This window comes from Bos javanicus, chromosome 14 (assembly GCF_032452875.1).
Source record: "Bos javanicus breed banteng chromosome 14, ARS-OSU_banteng_1.0, whole genome shotgun sequence".
NCBI lineage: Eukaryota > Metazoa > Chordata > Mammalia > Artiodactyla > Bovidae > Bos > Bos javanicus.
Genome location: NC_083881.1, coordinates 76,563,520 through 76,583,476, shown reverse-complemented (window position 1 = coordinate 76,583,476; position 19,957 = coordinate 76,563,520). Strand labels below are relative to the sequence as shown.

Below are 19,957 nucleotides of genomic sequence, written 5' to 3'. Positions count from 1 at the left end.
AGAGAGAGCAATATTTCTCATCAGCCCTGCATTGGATTCTCTCTTACATTTTGTTGGCAAAAGCTGGTCTCACACCCACTCCTAAACAAATCACAGGCCAGGAGTATGAGATGACAGGGGTTGGCCAAGATCCATTATGATTCATCCCCTTGAAGATGGGTGTAATTTTGCCTTTTACCTGAATAAAATCAGGTAAGGGAAGGGAAAAGGGGACAACCTGTAAGATCTCCCTTATATATTAAAATGCTCAAAGATCCCAGGTAATAAGGAATTTTCTAACTTGCCGTTAGACACATCATCCTCCACAAGATTTTAACCGAGATAGAAATTTTGAATGCACCACTAACCTAAGCATGTGGAACTAAAGCATGGTAAGACTACAGGACATCTTGGTAGAGTTGTGCCTGGTGGGCCAAATGTAAATGCACTAACACCAAATTTAGCCTGAGAATGGGGCCAGCCATTAAAAGGAAGAAAATATTGCACTATACCATGAAACAAGACCATGTAGACTAATCACATTCTTGTTTTAAAACAATTTATATCACTGAGACAAAGATTTTTAAGTCAAATGTCTTTCAGCACCTTTCCTTTAAAATTTATTCAGAATAATGAGTCTGATCAACTCAGATTTCTTGATGGACATATTACCTGTTTAAAAAAAAATCTTTGCAACACATTTAAAAAAAAGTCTTAGGTTTAAAATGTCAGACTGAAGAAACATCTATTTAAGCCGTGAGTGCATGCTCAGTCATGTCCAACTCTTTGCAACCCCATGGCTCCTCTGTCCCTGGGATTCTCCAGGCAAGAATACGAGAGTGAGTTGCCATTTCCTTCCCCAGGGGATCTTCCCAACCCAGGGGTCAAATCCATTTCCTGCATCTCCTACACTGGCAAGCAGATTCTTTGCCACTGAGCCACCTGGGAAGTCCCTATTGTTTGTGTGTGTGTGTGTGTGTGTGTTAGCCGCTCAGTCATGTCTGACTCTTTGAGACCCCATGGAGAGTAGTCCACCAGGCTCCTCCATCCATGGGACTCTCCAGGCAAGAATACTGGAAGGGGTTGCCATTCCCTTCTCCAGGGGATCTTCCTGACCCAGGGATTGAACCTGGATCTCCTGCATTTCAGTCAGATTCTTTACTATCTGAGCTACCAGGGAAGCCCCAAGAAGATTGGACTGGGTAGCCATTTCCTTCTCCAGAGGATCTTCCCAACCCAGGGCTCAAACCTGGGTCTCCTACACTGCAGACAGATTCTTTACCATCTGAGCCATGAGGGAAGCCTCTTAAATTCAGCTACATACAACAAATATGTTAAGCCATGAAACATGTTTTATAATACAATGCAGGAGACTCTGGTTCCACTCCTGGGTGGGGAAGATCCACTGGAGAAGGGATAAACTACCCACTTCAGCATTTTGGGGCTTCTCTGAAGGCTCAGATGGTTAAAAAAAAAAAATCTGCCTGCAATGGAGGAGCCTGGGTTTGATCCCAGGGTTAGGAAGATCCCCTGGAGAAAGGCAGGGCTACCCACTCCACTATTCTGCCCAAAACGCGGTACCTTCACTCTTCTGTAATCCCAGTAAAACCAGAATGAAGAAGTTTTCAAATAAATAACCCCATGAGGAAGAGGGGAAAGAGAAAAGGTGTTTTGTTTTGTTTTGTTTTGAGATAAATATTCCAAAATATTGTAAATTGGAAAGCAAATGCATTAAAGATGCATTACAAATGTGGGTCTTTAAAGCAGTAGAAGTTGAGAAACAAGGTGATTTACTCTACAGAATGCTCAAAAGCATCATGTAAATTAATGGAATTAGGTCTGACTGGGGCCGGGGCAGTTACATCACTTAAATAAAGAAGATTATGTGGAAATGATCTAGAATCCAGTTCTAGTCTTAATCCCTAGGCACCTGCTCCGGTGCTACCATAGCAGATGACTGCAGATTTATTGATGGGAGATATCAGCACAGTTGAAGTTCTAGGTACTCTGTGAAAATGAGATGAATTTATATTCATTGATTACTAACTGCAGAGACTGTGCTCTCTAGTCCCATTCCCCAGCTCAGCTCCCAATACCTGAAAGTCAGAGTCCTGCCTTTAAAAAGATTAGAAGACTTGGAGAAGGCAATGGCACACCACTCCAGTACTCTTGCCTGGAGAATCCCATGGATGGAGGAGCCTGGTGGGCTGTGGTCCATGTGGTCGCTAGAAGTCAGACACAACTGAGCGACTTCACTTTCACTTTTCACTTTCATGCACTGGAGAAGGAAATGGCAACCCACTCCCAGTGAAGAATCCCAGGGACGGGGAGCCTGGTGCGCTGCCGTCTATGGGGTCACACAGAGTCGGACACGACTGAAGCGACTTAGCAGCAGCAGCAGCTAAGGAACCTGACTACCCAAGATGAAAGATGTACAGATTCTGACTTTGACAAGGCCTTAACAATTGGTTCACTCAGATCGCCATGTATATAGCATGTAAGCTATATGTATACATTTGGAGTTTCCAATCAACTTTTTGGTCCGTTATTATTAATTATGAGCAGACAGTTAAGGCTCACAAAACATCTGAAAACTACTGCTTTTCCAGTATCACGTATGGATGTGAGAGTTGGACCATGAAAAGATTGAGTGTTGAAGAACTGATGCTTTTGAACCGTGGAGTGGGAGAAGACTCTTGAGAGTCCCTTGGACAGCAAGATCAAACCAGTCAATCCTAAAGGAAATCAGTCCTGAATATTCATTGGAAGAACTGACGCTGAAGCTGAAGCTCCAATACTTTGGCCACCTGATATGAAGAACCAACTCATTAAGGCCCTGGTGCTGGAAAAGATTGAAGGCAGGAGGAGAAGGGGACAATAGAGGATGAGATGGTTGGATGGCATCACCGACTCGATGGACATGAGTTTGAGTAAGCTCCGGGAGATGGTGAAGGACAGGGAAGCCCGGCATGCTGCAGTCCATGGGGTTGCAAAGAGTTGGACTCGGCTGAACAACAAACAGCAACAAAAAAGTAACAACAAGCAAACAAATAGAGGTTAAAAATAGGAAACAAAAGATAAGAAAATCAAAAGACAAGTTCAGGAGGTTCACACCAAAATAACAAAAATTCCAGAAAAACCAACAGAAAGAGAGAGGAGGCATATATCAATGAAATGATCCAAGAAAATTTCCCCAAACCAAAATATTTTCCATTTTGAAAAGGCTCATGAAGGTCTAACACAATAGGTGAAAATAAAGACACATAAAAATCCATTACCATTAAATTTTTTAAAATACTGAAGACCAAAAATGTACCTACATTTTTTCAGGTTGGAGGGAAAAAAACAGGGCTTTGGCTACATATATAGGATTAGGTATTAGAATATACTAGAATGTCTAACCAGAACAATTAAACAAGAAATTTTAAAAATTAGAATGATTTTGAAATGTCAACAGCAATATTGGAATTTAGAATTCAATAGAGAAATACCTTCAAAATTCTGAAGGAAAATTATTTCCAAAGAATTCTATTACTTGCAAGCTATCACTCAAGGAAGAAAATAAAATAGACACATACTTGCAATATCTCATGAAATTTTTCTCCCATTACCTTTTACATGAAGTTACAAAATAACATGCCTTTCCAAAATGAAGAATCAGCTGAAAAAGAGAAATACAACAGACAAAAGAAACAAGTGGAGGTAAAGAGAATTCCCCAGAACATTGACAAAGGAAATCTCAGGTGAATCACGTTAGAGACTGTTTTAGAAAAGTGCAGAGGACTATATGTAGAGCTGTCTTACCCTCCAGAGTGAACAGATAACCACAGGGACAGTCCCTGGAACCATCATCTCTTTTGATGAGTCTGCAGTGATAGAAAGATGGTGCCATGTAGAAATATCCATCTACTCTTCAGGGTTCATGAAAGCCTCGTGTCTCTCTTTTACTTTTTTAGGGGGCGGGCAGGGAATTCATATTTATTTTTACTCAACTAAACAAAAGCTTATCACTGTAAGGAAAGAAAAGGAAAATATGCTAGAATAAAAATTTTCCTATAAATACCTATGTGATTGCATATATGTATAAACTTGCATTCAGTTCAGTTCAGTTCAGTCGCTCAGTCGTGTCCGACTCTTTGCAACCCCATGAATCGCAGCACGCCAGGCCTCCCTGTCCATCACCAACTCCCGGGGTTCACTCAAACTCACGTCCATCGAGTCAGTGATGCCATCCAGCCATCTCATCCTCTGTCGTCCCCTTCTCCTCATGCCCCCAATCCCTTCCAGCATCAGAGTCTTTTCCAATGAGTCAACTCTTCGCATGAGGTGGCCAAAGTACTGGAGTTTCAGCTTTAGCATCATTCCCTCCAAAGAAATCCCAGGGCTGATCTCCTTCAGAATGGACTGGTTGGAGCTCCTTGCAGTCCAAGGGACTCTCAAGAGTCTTCTCCAACACCACAGTTCAAAAGCATCAATTCTTCGGCGCTCAGCCTTCTTCACAGTCCAACTCTCACATCCGTACGTGACCACTGGGTTAACTTGGATAACATAAAATTGTTAAAACATAAAAATTATTTCCACTGAAGTTAAGATCAGAGCAAGGATACATATATCATTACAGTTTTCAACCTTGTTCTGGAGGTGTTGGTCATCACCACAAGGCAAAACATATAAATGATATCTAAAAACTAAAGTGGAAGAAACAAAATTTTCTTTCTCTGAAGATGACAATTATCTTCCTAGCAAATGAGAAATAGTCTTCTAAAAAATTATTGGAATAATGAGAGTTCAGTTAAGTAGCCAATAAAATCATCCACAATCATCCACAATAAAAATGGCTTTCCTAAATACCAACAATCACCAGTTGGAAAAAAATAATGAGGGATTAAAGTATCCCAAACATAATTGCTGTCAAAAAAAAGAAAGAAAATATGGAATATATAGGAATGAACAAAAATTTGCAAGATCTTTGTTAAGAAAAGTATAAAACTTCTTTGAAGACATAAAGATAACCTAATAAATAGCAAAATAATCATCTTGAAAAGAAAGACTCAGTATTGGAAAATATGAGTTCTTCTGGAAGTAACCAGTACAACCAAGTAATGAAAATAAAAATTCAAATAGAATTTGCCATGGCGTATGAAAAGGCAGTATTAACTAATACTCATTTTTTATAAGATGAGGAAAATTGACATACACTACCAGATAACCAAATAGGACTTTTCTTTAAGAGCATTAAAAACTGTGTACGTTCCCTAGGGCTGCCATAGAGTACCAGAAACTGGGTGACATGAAAAAAACAGAAATTTACTCTCCCACAGTTGTGTGGGAAGTCCATTTGCCTTCTCTGAAGGGTCAAGCTTCTGGCCACTCATGGCATTTTCCCCAACTTGCAGAGCAGTTCAGTTCAGTCGCTCAGTCGTGTCTGACTCTTTGTGACCCCATGGACTACACCACACCAGGCTTCCCTGTCCATCACCAACTCCAGCAGTTTACTTAAACTCATGTCCATCGTGTCAGTGATGCCATTCAACCATCTCATCCTCTGTCGCCCCCTTCTCTTCCCGCCTTCAATCTTTCCCAACATCAGGGTCTTTTCAAATGAGTCAGTTCTTCACACCAGGTGGCCAAAGTATTGGAGTTTCAGCTTCATCATCAGTCCTTCCAATGAATATTTAGGACTGATTTCCTTTAGGATGGACTGGTTGGATCTCCTTGCAGATACATTACTCCAAACGCTGACTCAGAAGTCCATGGTATTCTTGGTGTCCCATCACACATCTTCCCTCTGCATGGCTCTGCTCATCTGCTTTCAAAGATATCATCTTGTTGAATTAAGTGCCCATCCTATATGCAGTATGACCTCTTCTTAACTAACTACATCTGTAAAAGCATGGTTTCCAAATAGATTCACATTCTGAGGTTCAGGTAAGGACATAAATTTTGGGAGACAATATTCAACCCAATAGGATAACTAAAACATTGCTATTTTTAAGAAACTGCATACTAATACAAAATAGATTAATAGAACAAAATAAATAATTCAGAAATAGACCCATATATATTTTAAAATTAAAGACTATCAAAAGAAAACAGATTGGTAATTGGCTATTCATTTCAGAAAAAAAGAAGGTACATTTAGAAGATTTCTTTCAAATATACATAGAAACAAGTTTTATATAAACCAAAGAGCTAGATTTTAAAAACAAAACCATAAAATATTAGGAAGTTAATGTAAGCAATTCACATAAAGAAAAATCTAGGGAGAAAAGTCAGTCACTTTTGTGATGTCTTTAAGAGACAGATACAAATCTATAGCCCCAGAGTATAGCATAGTAAGTTACAATTTATGAAACCCTTTAATTAGAGGGTCACTCATTTGGGGCTCAAATCATTAAGAAAACTCCTTTTAATGGGTAAAATACCCTTGAGAAAGATAACCTATCATTTCACAGCCTGTTATCAATTATCCAAAAACTGAGAGCGGGAAGAAGAGCATGCATGTGGGTATTGGAGACAAATTTCAACTACTTCTGCTATGGTTACCCTTGCCTTCCTTGTTTTTAATGTAATATTTATTTATTTATTTGGCTGTGCTGGGTCTTAGTGGCAGCATACGGGATCTAATTCCCTAACCCAGGCCCTCTGCACTGGGAGCACAGAGTCTTAGCCCTTGGGCCACCAGGGAAGTCCCCTGCCTTCCATTTTGATGCAAATGAATATCAAATAATAATATAAGTAATAATAACCATGGCTTTGTACTGTTTGCATGCCTTAGCTCATTTAATACATCCCACATTCTTAGGAGGTAAGCATTATTTATTCCAATTTTAGGTCTGAAAACACTGAGGATCAGCGGTTAAAAAAAAGAAGACTGTCTTTCCCTGTGTACCCTCCCTATATACTCTGGAGGCCCCCAGCTGGCAGGGATCTTACTGTGGTTTTGGAGCACCTGACTGTCCAGGTAGACTCAACTCTGCCTGAATGCAGAAGCCAAGTCTTATTCCTTTCTACACCCAGAATACCTAGCTAGATACTCAAATCCTAGTGGCTACTCAATAACTGATACAATTAGGGGATGGCTAGATGGGCTTCCCTGGTGGCTCAGCTGGTAAAGAATCTGCCTGCAATGTGGGAGACCTGGGTTCAATACCTGGGTTGGGAAGATGCCCTGAAGAAGGGAAAGGCTCCCACTTCAGTATTATTTCATGGAGAATTCCATGGACTGTATAGTCCCTGGGGTCGCAAGGAGTCGGACACAACTGAACGACTTTCATTACATTATTAGATGGAAGCAGAAGAACTGAAAAGAAAGGCTGGTTGCAAGTCAGCCAAAGTTGATGGTGATTAAAATGCAGCTTCATCCGAGTGTTCGTTCTTATATTTTGTGCTTAGTGAGAGAAAAACATCCCGAAGAAACTGCCCAGATTTGAAGCTTGTTTCCACTTCATGCTGTGTGACCTTGGGCAAGTGACTCAACTTGTATAAACCTGTTTCCTTTTCTGTAAAATGGAGATAACAGTAGTATCTGCCTTCTGTATTACCGAGAGGGCTAAATAAGTAAAGCTTTTAGCATGCTGAGCCATCAAGCCTATTTTACTGTTCTGGTAATTACAGCATCAGGCCAGATTTCTCCAATAGTATCCTTACGTGGTCAAGTTGTTGCCTCTTTCCTTTTCTGTAACTAAAGGGCGCTCCTGTGAAACCCTTCTTCATCCATACTGAAAGTCAGTTTAAATTCAAGTGAAGATGAAATGATGGAATCTGTTGGTGATCGAGTTAAGCTGACGTTTCAGAATAGCAGATGCTGTAACTTGTGACCCCACAGCAGCACTTGCCTGTTCTTATTTCCCACCTGCTAAATCTGAGCCTCACTGTGGAAGATGCTGGAATGCAGCAGTAGCTTTGTAAGTAAACAAAGGAACCTCTGCTGAACAGACTCGACGATGTCAGACTTGACAGAAACTTTAGTAAGGAATAAACAAAAATCACCTGTAGATCAGTATTAACTGTTTACTTTCTGTTATATATTGTAATGTAGATCCTGCCTTTTCTCTCATTGCTAAATCGCTTCAGTCGTGTCCGACTCTTTGTGACCCCAGGGACTGCAGCGCACCAGGCTCCTCTGTCAACAGGATTCTCCAGGCAAGAATACTGCAGTGGGTTGCCATGCCCTCCTCCAGGAGATCTTCCCAACCCAGGGTTCGAACTCACCTCTCTAAGTCTCCTGCGTTGGCAGGCGGGTTCTCTGCCATTAGCACACTTGGGAAGCTCTCAGATGGCACTAGATACAATTAAAGCCTCTCATTATTGTCTTTTTACTTTAAGCATTCTTCAAAAATACGATCTTTGGAAAAGCTCAGGGTGGTCTATTATATGACTTGCTAGAAATTATTTATCTATTTCAAATTTATTGACTATTTTGGTGATCTTTAATTTTTTGCTCTCTTAGATAATGTTATGATGGTTGTCCCTGTACATACAGTTTTTGTGTGTAGTTCTGATTTTTTTCTTAATTTAAGTTCATAATACAATAAAAATAGATATTTGCAATAAAAATATTATTTCAGAATTTAAACAAGATCTGAGGAAATGTCTAAAAGAATATGTCAAAATATTTCATGAGTCTTCCAAACATACCAAAATTACTATCAGGTCAGATCAGTTGCTCAGTTGTGTCCGACTCTTTGTGACCCCATGAATCGCGGCACGCCAGGCCTCCCTGTCCATCACCAACTCCCGGGGTTCACTCAAACTCACGTCCATCAAGTCGGTGATGCCGTCTGGCCATCTCATCCTCTGTCGTCCCCTTCTCCTCCTGCCCCCAATCCCTCCCAGCATCAGAGTCTTTTCCAATGAGTCAACTCTTCGCATGAGGTGGCCAAAGTACTGGAGTTTCAGCTTTAGCATCATTCCTTCCAAAGAAATCCCAGGGCTGATCTCCTTCAGAATGGACTGGTTGGATCTCCTTGCAGTCCAAGGGACTCTCAAGAGTCTTCTCCAACACCACACTTCAAAAGCATCAATTCTTTGGCGCTCAGCCTTCTTCACAGTCCAACTTTCACATCCATACATGACCACAGGAAAAACCATAGCCTTGACTAGACGAACCTTTGTTGGCAAAGTAATGCCTCTGCTTTTGAATATGCTATCTAGGTTGGTCATAACTTTCCTTCCAAGGAGTAAGCGTCTTTTAATTTCATGGCTGCAGTCACCATATACCACCCACAAAAATGTTGCAACTATTATGACAGCTGAGAAGAGATATTCATTATTTTTCACAATCTTTATGACTGGCCATAACAGATGTCAGCTTCAGTGAAGCATTACAGCTAGCCAGGTGACCAACAGCCCTCACCACATCTATAGCTAGCTTTGTTAATTTATTTTCTACATAATCAAAGTAGAGGGCTTCCCTGGTGGCTCAGATGGTAAAGAATCCACCTGCAACGCAAGAGACCTGGATTTGATCCCTGGGTCGGGAAGATCCCCTGGAGAAAGGAATGGCAACCCACTCCAGCATTCTTGCCTGGAGAAGTCCATGGACAGAGGAGCCTGGCAGGCTACGGTCCATGGTGTTGCAAAGAGTCGGACATGACTGAGGAACTAACCCACTACTTGGTTTTATCCAATTCAGCAGTCAGGTTGTTCTTACAAATTCTCAGAATCTTGATTATTTCTAGCATACAGCTTCCAAAGACAGCTAGACCACTGTGAATCAACACTGATATCATGCATATGGCAACTTCCTACATGGCAGGAACTCAAGACCTCAGGCGGAGTGTGTTACGACTTTTATATTAAACCTCCCCCAGGTTTATTCCCAGTGCCCCGAGGATTTGCCAAAGCAGTAATAACCACTCAAAAGAGATTAGTCCCAATGGTACTGGCGGATAGCTTATCACAGAAGGTTGTTACTCAAAGTCTAATGCTGTTTTGAGGAAATTGCTAGTCTCTCATATTTCCTGTTCCTCAAATTTCCTTTTATTCCTTGAATCTTTTGCTCATTTTTAAGTATATGCTTTATTTCCTTAAGATTTTCTTATTTCACTTTTTATTCTACAATTAAGGATCTCAAATAGTTATCTTTTAGTCAAATTTGCAATATGTTCAGAGCCCTTTGCCACCATATATTTTAGTTATTTATGATAAATAATTAAATTATATTACATATTAATATTTATCATATTAACTATATACATTAGCATCTATTCTTTTAATTGCTACTGTCCTACATTTCAAGTTTATCATTCTTTACATCATCTAGAAGAATATTTGGAAAATTCACATTGTCAATGTTTTAGTAGATATAAGCTCTGATCACACAGCATCACTCTGGTGAGATGAGATCATGAAAGGAATGCTAACATTGAATCAGTCTGCATCATATGCCAGCATTATATATACTTTTCCATATTAGCAAAAAACGTATTACCATGATTAAATGTGAAACTCTCTTCTTAACCAAACCATACTCTTTATCCCCTCTGTCATCTTCAAAGATTACAATAGATTCTCTATAAAATAATGAAAAGCAAACAACAGTTCCAACTGGTAAAGGGATACTTACATATGCTGTCTTTGTTGTTATTTATTGTCTTTGCAATTTATGTACAAATCTGAAGAGGGAATTTCCTTGGGTGTCAGAACAGTCAGGTAGGAAATGTTAACCAGTAAATAAACAAGAGTTACCAGCGGGAATGCAGGAAATACGTCCTTTAGAATTGTCTTTCTGGGTTTCTTGAGCTCCCCTGAATAGATGTAAAAGAGCAAAATCACAACAGGTAAATCTTACGTCTTAAATTTATCTTTAAAATTGTTCAAGTGTTGGACTGCTTTCTTCCTATTCACCCTGGCCACACACACACACACACACACACACACACTAATATGCACAAACACCCACAATAGTAACTGCTACACACTCCCACTCCCTTCAAAGCTTGCTGCTGAGTGAACAAAGGTGGGGAATGCAGACATTTCCCCCATACAGGGCAAAATTTCTGAATTAAAGGCACAAGAATGAAAATGGAAGCTGAGCCCATATGACCCTGTGGGTTCAGAGTCCGCCTGTGTCTTCAGGCTTCTCTGCTGGGTACTGGGCGCTGAGTTTGAGTAGTGGGAATACAATGGTAAGCAAAAACAAACAGGAAGCTCAACCTCTCCTGGATCCTGTTCCTCATTTTTTCCCAAATTTCCTTTTATTCCTTGGATGTCACTCATTTTAAAACATATGTTCAATACCTTAAGATTATGAGAAGAGGAGCTATGATTAACTCGATAATCACATGAAGAAAAGTTAAAACAGTGACTGTGATAAGGGTGCATATAAAAGAGAAAGGGCTGTGAAAACACATGATAATTGATGGTCCCTTTTGCTATTTGCGTCACAGGCACACCAGCTTTCTTTCAGTTCCTCAGAAATGTTCTCCCTGTTGCCCTCAGCCCATTCTCTCATTGCTTTTTCTGGTTGCCTAATTGACATTAACCCTTCCTCCAGCAATCACAGTTTCTTCCGGGAAAACAGGAGCTAACGCTCTCCTTGTTGTTGTTCAGTCTCTCAGTCATGTCTAACTCTGAGACCCCATGGACTGCAGCACCCCAGGCTTCCCTGTCCTTCACTGTCTTTGGAGTTTGCTCAAACTCATGTCCATTGAGTCTCATTCTCTGTTGCCTCATTCTCTTCCTGCCCTCAATCTTTCCCAGCATCAGACTCTCTTCCAATGAGTCAGCTCCTCACATCAGGTGGCCGAAGTATTGGAGCTTCAGCTTCAGCATCAGTCCTTCCAATGAATATTCAGGGTTGATTTCCTTTAGGATTGACTGGTTTGATCTCCTTGCAGTCCAAGGGACTCTCAAGAGTCTCCTCCAGCCCCACATTCAAAGAAATCAATTCTTCAGCCCTCAGCCTTCTTTATGGTTCAACCCTCACCACATCCATCCATGACAACTGGAAAACCCATAGCTTTGACTAGACAGACCTTTGTCAGCAAAGTGATGTCTCTGCTTTTTAAAACGCTGTCTAGGTTTGTCACGGCTTTTCTTCCAAGGAGCAAGCGTCTCTTAATTTCATGTCTGCAGTCACCGTCTGCAGTGCTTTTGGAGCCCAAGAAAAGAAAGTCTGTCACTGTTTCCATTTTTTCTCTATTTGCCATGATGCCATGATCTTAGTTTTCCAAAGGCTGAGTTTTAAAAAAGCCAGCTTTTCACTCTCCTCTTTCACCTTCATCAGTAGGTTCTTTGGTTCCTCTTTGGTTTCTGCCGTTAGGGTGGTACCATCTACATATCCGAGGTTACTGATACTTCTGGCAGTCTTGATTCCAGCTTGTGCTTCATCGGGCCCAGGATTTTGCATGATGTACTCTGCATATAAGTTAAATAAGCAGGGTGACAATAAACAGCCTTGATGTACTCCTTTTCCAATTTTGTCCAATTTTGTCCATTGCTCCATGTCCAGTTCTAACTGTTGCTTCTTAAACTGTGTCTCAGGAGGCAGGTAGAGTGATCTGGTATTCCCATCTCTTTAAGAATTTTCCACAGTTTGTTGTGATCCACACAAAGACTTTAGCAGAGTCAATGAAGCAGAAGTAGGTTTTTTTTTTTTTTTTTCTGGAATTCTTTTGCTTTTTCTCTGATCCAGTGGATGATTCTTCTGCCTTTTCTAAATCTAGGTTGTACATCTGGAAGTTCTCAGTTCACACACTGTTGAAACCTACCTCAAAGTGAACCTACTTTGAGCATTACTTTGCTAGCATGTGAAATGATGCAATTGTGTGGTAGTTTGAACATTCTTTGGCATTGCCATTCTTTGGGATTGGAATGAAAACTGACCTTTTCCAGTCCTGTTGCCACTGCTGAGTTTTCCAAATTTGCTGGTATATTGAGTGCAGCACTTTAACAACATCATTTTTTAGGATTTGAAATAGCTCAGCTGGAATTCCATCACCTCTGCTAGCTTTGTTCGTAGTAATGCTTCCTAAGCCCCACTTGACTTCACACTGCAAGATGTCCGGCTCTAGGTGAGTGACCACACCATCACAGTTATCTGGGTCATTAAGATGTTTTTTGTACAGTTCTTCTGTGTATTCTTGCCACCTCTTCTTGATTTCTTCTGCTTCTGTTAGGTCTTTACCATTTCTGTCCTTTATTGTGCCTATTTCATATGCATGAGTTCCTTTTGTATCTCTAATTTTCTTGAAGAGATCTCTAGTCTTTCCCATTCTATTATTTTCGTCTATTTCTTTGCACTGATCACCTAATAAGGCTTTCTCACCTCTCCTTGCTATTCTTTGGAACTCTGCATTCACATGGGTATATCTTTCCTTTTCTCTGTTGCCTCTTGTTTCTCTTCTTTTCTCAGCTATTTGTAAGGCCTCCTCAGACAGCCATTTTGTCTTCTTGCATTTCTTCTTCTTGGGGATGGTTTTGGTCACAGCTTCCTGTACAATGCCACGAACCTCCGTCCATAGTTCGTCAGGCACTCTGTCTATCAAAACTCTCCTAGGCCAACAAAATTGTCCTGTTATACATTCTCATAGCATCTGTGAAAAGAGTAGAAGAGTCAGTCAGAAGTTCTCTTTCCCTGTGGGTTCTCATCTTTCCTTAATGCCAATCTTCAGTGCAGAAGAGATCATGATTTATTTTTATATATATAATGATTTTCCAGGATAGTCTTATTCTAAATATTATCCCGTTTATGACACCATTTTCCCCAGTCTTACCATTTTCTGAGCACTCTCCCTGACATAGACAATTGAACATTATAGCTATATGTACACTCTGTGACCCTGGGCCCTGGTAATAGGTAACAGCACCACACACAGACCTCTGACTCACTGGAAGCCTATCATTGCCAGTACACAGGATTTCTTGCAAAGATTTGAACCATATGTCAACAAAGCTGAGAGAACCAGGAAAAAAGCACTCAGTGTTTGCATAATAGGCAACTGATAATTTTAATTTTTAAGTCCTAGAGCTTCCTTGATTTCTGTTGTTCCTGAAGACGGGTTGCTCAGGCCTTCCTCGAAATACAGCATTGTTCTTCCAGCCCGTTTCCTTTTGCTTGTTTTTAAGCTAATGTGTGTGAGTTTCTGTTACTTAAAGCCAAATACCTCTGACTGATAAATATTTGTCCTTTGACAGATATCAAACGCTTTCCATCTACATCCACCCAGGGGTTGAATGTACTGTCCCTGGGCTGATTGAGAGCTGAAGAGTAAAGGCTTAAAAAGCTCTCACTAAGGTGCTGCCTCACCCACTCACTCCTATGGGCTTCTGGATGATTTATTGACCATCAAGCCTTCAATTTCCTTACCTGTATATTGGGGGTAATTGGAAAATATAGAGACAATAAAATTCCCATCAAATCCCTAGCCCTTAATAAGTTATTAATAACTACAGTTATTAGTTAAAGCTTTTGAGCAAGCAAAAGGGCAACTTTTAGGATTACCTGTTCTTTCCTTTGGGCCTTTTGCTTTTTTTCATTATGTATTAGATTGTTACATCAGAGATAAGGAATATAATACAATAAAATATATAATGTAATAGCTATACAAGTGGTGAATATCCTTGGTTTTGAACTTAAAAGATGAATGTTCCTGCAGTAGGCAAAGTCAGCTGCTTATAAATTACCATTTTACTGGTAAAAGTGTTAGAATTTACTTATGCTTAAAAGTTATTAAGTAAATTAACAATCCCAGCTGCTGCTGCTAAGTCGCTTCAGTCATGTCCAATTCTGTGCAACCCCATAGACGGCAGCCCACCAGGCTCCCCTGTCCCTGGGACTCTCCAGGCAAGAACACTGGAGTGGGTTGCCATTTCCTTCCCCAATACATGAAAGTGAAAAGTGAAAGTGAAGTCACTCAGTCGTGTCCAACTCTTCACGACCCCATGGACTGCAGCCTACCAGGCTCCTCCGTCCATGGGATTTTCCAGGCAAGAGTGCTGGAGTAGGGTGCCATTGCCTTCTCCACAATCCCAGCATATACCCAAATTCCTCCAGCTTTTGTTTACTGCTCGCTGGTTTTGAAGAGTTCTGTAACAGTTGATAGGTTAGCAAATTTTGTTAATTCGTTTACAGCAGAGTCATCTAATAATGAAACACCATTGGCAAAGAAACAAGATGGAATTGGCACAAATAGAAGCCAAAGATTTCTGTTCTTAAAAGAGAAAGAGACAATGTGAGAGAGAGAGAGGAAAAGAAAGTTTGGCTCATTACCCTCTCAAACGGCAGTGGCCCATTTAATTATAAAACACTGATCTCTCATAGTTTTCTTTTCTCAATATCTCAATTTTAAATTCAATGCTGAGTGACTTACCTCTCATGCTCAAAATTCACCAATGAACTCCTGGTTAGTAAAATAGCTTCTGATCATTTCTCACACTCTTCAACTTCTGAAGCATTTCACCATATGGATTACTCTCTCCTTTGAAAACTTGGTGATTTTCTTTCTCTAGACTTCCTCTGGCTTCTTTATCAAATCCATTTTCTCCATCTACTTCCTAAAAGTTGACATTCTCCATCCTCCGTCTCCAATCCTATGCCATCTTGTTCTACCTCACTCTCGATGCTTGACCTAACAACTCTATTGATTAGCAGGCTGGTGAGGTGGAAACAATTTGGCAGTTATTTAAGATTGGCGCCATGTCTTACACACATCTGCACACTTCTGGTCTCCACAGCTTCACTCAGATTTCTCTACTGCTGGAATTTTTGTGGGGTCCCATTAAAATTGCTAACTTTTCCTCTTGATGAGACAGCAGAAGGTGGTTTTACCTTCCACTGAATTTCCATTGTAATTGTATTGTTCCCTTACTGCCAGTTACTACATACTATCATATCATTACTTATTCACAAGTCACAGAATTATGGTGACTTTAAACAATACTGCTTATTTTTCAGATGAAGGAGGGTGAAGTGCAGAGAGTTAAAGACACTTGCCACAGCTAGGAAGTAGCGGAAGTCAGGCCGCAATCTAGGGAGAGCCTCTTCTACCACGGCAAACCTCTTTGGTGGAAAGAATGCATCTTACTCATCTTAAGGCACTAATACTGAGCTTTGAAAATCATCAGTGTTTCAAAAAATGCCTGCTGACAAGAGAGTTAATAGATGATGGACACATCAGTGACTACAGGGGACCCTAAAATTAAGGAAAACTTTTTTCAGTAGTAGAGAGTCTGCTTCATGTTTAAATGTCCAAGAAAAACACTGATAAAAAGGTTGAAAAACACTGATAAAAAGGAGATGAGAGGAAAAGTATAGAGGTGGAGGCCAAGGGGAGAGGCTGACTTTGAAAATGGAGAGAAAACTTGTATCCTGACATTAAAGGGAAGAGTACTGAATCTGACCTTAGAGCAATCAAGGAAACCTATGATTCTATTCTTTTTAAAAATACTTAAAAGCCTGAATATGCCACACCCACCTGTAACACAAGCATAGTCTGGCACTGGATTATTCTTAGATTCAGTTTCATGAAAGAGGACTATTTCCACACTCTCAGAATCCATTCATTAATAGAATAAAAACTAGATTGGCACATAAGTCCCCTATCTGTTGTCCCAGAAAAGAAAGCTGAAAAAGAGAAGTTATTCAAGAAAATAAGTACTTCAGAATAGCTGGAAAAAATTAAGAGTTGGTGATAAATGCAGAGCTGGCATATTCTGATCTGATTTGGAAAATAATAAAGAAAAAATTACTTAGTTTAAATAGGACACAAAATGTAATAAAAGATGTGCACTTCACATTGCATGCAACAAGTCACGGCTTGAGATTTGTTTTTCTCAAAGTATTGTTGGTTACCTGCTGGATACATAAAGCATCTCCCACCTCAATCTGCAAAATATCCTTGGAAGATGGCTTCTGTCAACTGGGAGGCTTCTAGAAACTCAGCATTCAAAGAGTTCTGAAATAATTCTAGCTTCTTCCTCCATTTCACCGGCGACACTACTGCATTTAGGGAAATAAGGCCGAGCGTGGCCATTTTCAGCATCATGCTGGCTATCTGAAGCCAAGTCACCGCTCTCACACCACGAGAACTCAGAATTCCCAGCGCCAGACATTTCTTCAGCAGCTTTGGAGCAGAGCAGCTGGGATAAAAAGGCTGGATGCTGTACTCGGCAAGAAGCAGAGCCTGCCTGGCAGTGAGCCCTGGGCCCAGAAAGGTGGTCCAGAGATTCAGGAAAGAGATCATGTTTCCAAAACAGCTCTTGAGAAAACAGTAGTGAGCTCCACTGCATGGGAAGGTCACACCTACCTCTGCTGAGTGGAGAGGGGTCATAAAGGACCACAGGGCCCAATCAACCTGGATGCTCAGGAAGAGTCCCGGATTTCAACACCCTTTGAGGGCCACAAAAACGTCTGCTCCGGTTATATCAGCAATTAGAAACCTTGTGCCCAGAAACATCCAAATACTCTCTTGAGCTGTATCTTCCTCTCTTTATCCATTGTAACAGAATTCTTAAATTTTGCATAAATGACAGCTGATGACTTTTCCTGCCCATATTGGTAGAAATGATTTCATGGGTTCTCTGAAATAAAAGAGTGCTGTCCTTCTTGTTCCACCTTTGTTAAATAGAGATTGTGTTAATCATTAGCAAAATACATGTGATTCATCCATGTAAAATAATGTCAGATTACTTGAAATGGTTTTAGTTTGACTTTTAAAAAAATTATCATCAAAATAATACATTCAGATGGAAAAAAATTTCAGTAAGATAGGTATTACAGCAAAAAGCAAGGGTTTTCTACTCTATTTCACCCCTTCCCAAACGTATTCCCAGTTTTTTCTTCTGGGAACAACCATTCAGGAGTGTTTACGCTTCTGGTTCTTCTTGGTGGCTGCTTCCACTGTTCTTCCGTGTCGGAGGAACCATCATCGTGGGATCACATCCACTCACCTACAGCCGGACATCCTGGAATGTGAAGTCAGGTGGGCCTTAGGAAACACCATTACAAACAAAGCTAGTGGAGGTGATGGAATTCCAGTTGAGCTACTTCAAATTCTGAAAGATGATCCTGTGAAAGTGCTGCACTCAATACGTCAGCAAATTTGGAAAACTCAGCAGTGGCCAAAGGACTGGAAAAGGCCACTTTTCATTTCAATCCCAAAGTACGGTAATGCCAAAGAATGCTCAAACTACCACACAATTGCACTCATCTCACACGCTACTAAAGTAATGTTCAAAATTCTCCAAGCCAGACTTCAGCAATACATGAACCGTGAACTTCCAGATGTTCAAGCTGGTTTTAGAAAAGGCGGAGGAACCAGAAATCAAATTGCCAACACCCAATTTAATCATCAAAAAATCAAGAGTTCCAGAAAAACATCTATTTCTGCTTTATTGACTAAGCCAAAGCCTTTGTGTGGATCACAATAAACTGTGGAAAATTCTAAAAGAGATGGGAATACCAGACCACCTGACCTGCCTCTTGAGAAACCTATATGCAGGTCAGGAAGCAACAGTTAGAACTGGACATGGAACAACAGACTGGTTCTAAATAGGAAAAGGAGTACATCAAGACTGTATATTGTCACCCTGCTTATTTAACTTGTATGCAGAGTACATCATGAGAAACACTGGGCTGAAAGAAGCCCAAGCTGGAATCAAGATTTCCAGGAGAAATATCAATAACCTCAGATATGCAGATGACACCACCCTTATGGCAAAAAGTGAAGAAGAACTAAAGAGCCTCTTGATGAAAGTGAGAGAAGACAGTGAAAAAGTTGGCCTAAAGCTCAACATTCAGAAAACTAAGATCATGGCATCCGGTCCCATCACTTCATGGCAAATAGATGGGGAAACAGTAGAAACAGTGGCTGACTTTATTTTGAGGGGCTCCAAAATCACTGTGGATGGTGATTGCAGCCATGAAATTAAAAGATGCTTGCTCCTTGGAAGGAAGGTTATGACCAACCTAGATAGCATATTAAAAAGCAGAGACATTACTTTGCCAACAAAGGTCCATCTAGTTAAGGCTATGGTTTTTCCAGTAGTCATGTATGGATGTGAGAGTTGGACTATAAAGAAAGCTGAGCACAGAATTGATGCTTTTGAACTGTGGTGTTGGAGAAGACTCTTGAGAGTCCCTTGGACTGCAAGGAGATCCAACTAGTCCATCCTAAAGGAGATCAGTCCTGGGTGTTCATTGGAGGGACTGATGCTGAAGCTGAAACTCCAATACTTTGGCCACCTCATGCGAAGAGTTGACTCATTGGAAAAGACCCTGATCCTGGGAAAGACTGAGGCCAGGAGGAGAAGGGGATGACAGAGGATGAGATGGTTGGCATCACCAACACAATGGACATGGGTTTGGGTGGACTCCGGGAGTTGGTGATGGACAGGGAGGCCTGGCGTGCTGTGGTTCATGGGATCACAAAGAGTCGGACATGACTGAGCAACTGAACTGAACTGAACTGAAAACAGTCAAATTCATAAAGTCAAAGAGTGGGATGGTGGTTACCAGGGGCTGAGACCAGGGGGGAATGGGTACTTATTAATCAGAAGTCATAAAGTTTCAGCTAAGTAATATGAATAAGCTCTAGAGATGCACACCATTATAACTATCAACAATAATGCACACTGAAAATTTAAGAGGATAAAGCCCATGTTATGTTCTTATCACAAGAAGATATTTTAAATGAGGGTGAAATATAATTTAAGTGATGGGGAGAAAAGGTAGAAATGCAGCAGCAGCAGGGGCAGAGTCAGCAGCACCCTGCCACTCAGTCTCCTACCCACCTGCTTTCCAGAGGGACAGTGAGCTAACCCGTGTCCTGGATTTCATAGCAGGAAGGTAAGACTAGAAAAAAAAGCATGACCCCCACACCCCCACAGATAACAGTGTGGTAGCTTTGCAGTTGTGTCAACTACACATTTGACTATGCTGAACTACATTTCCCAAATTTTTGAGTTAAAATGAACCATTAGGAAGAATTCTTTTTTTTTTTTTTTTTTCTAATTTTTGTTTGTTTGTTTCGTT

General features: G+C 40.6%; 1 pseudogene; it reads right to left on the bottom strand.

The window, feature by feature from the left end:
* Nucleotides 1-4,543: 4,543 nt before the first annotated feature.
* LOC133260757 (solute carrier family 7 member 13-like) lies at nucleotides 4,544-19,121 on the bottom strand (annotated as a pseudogene).
* Nucleotides 19,122-19,957: the final 836 nt, after the last annotated feature.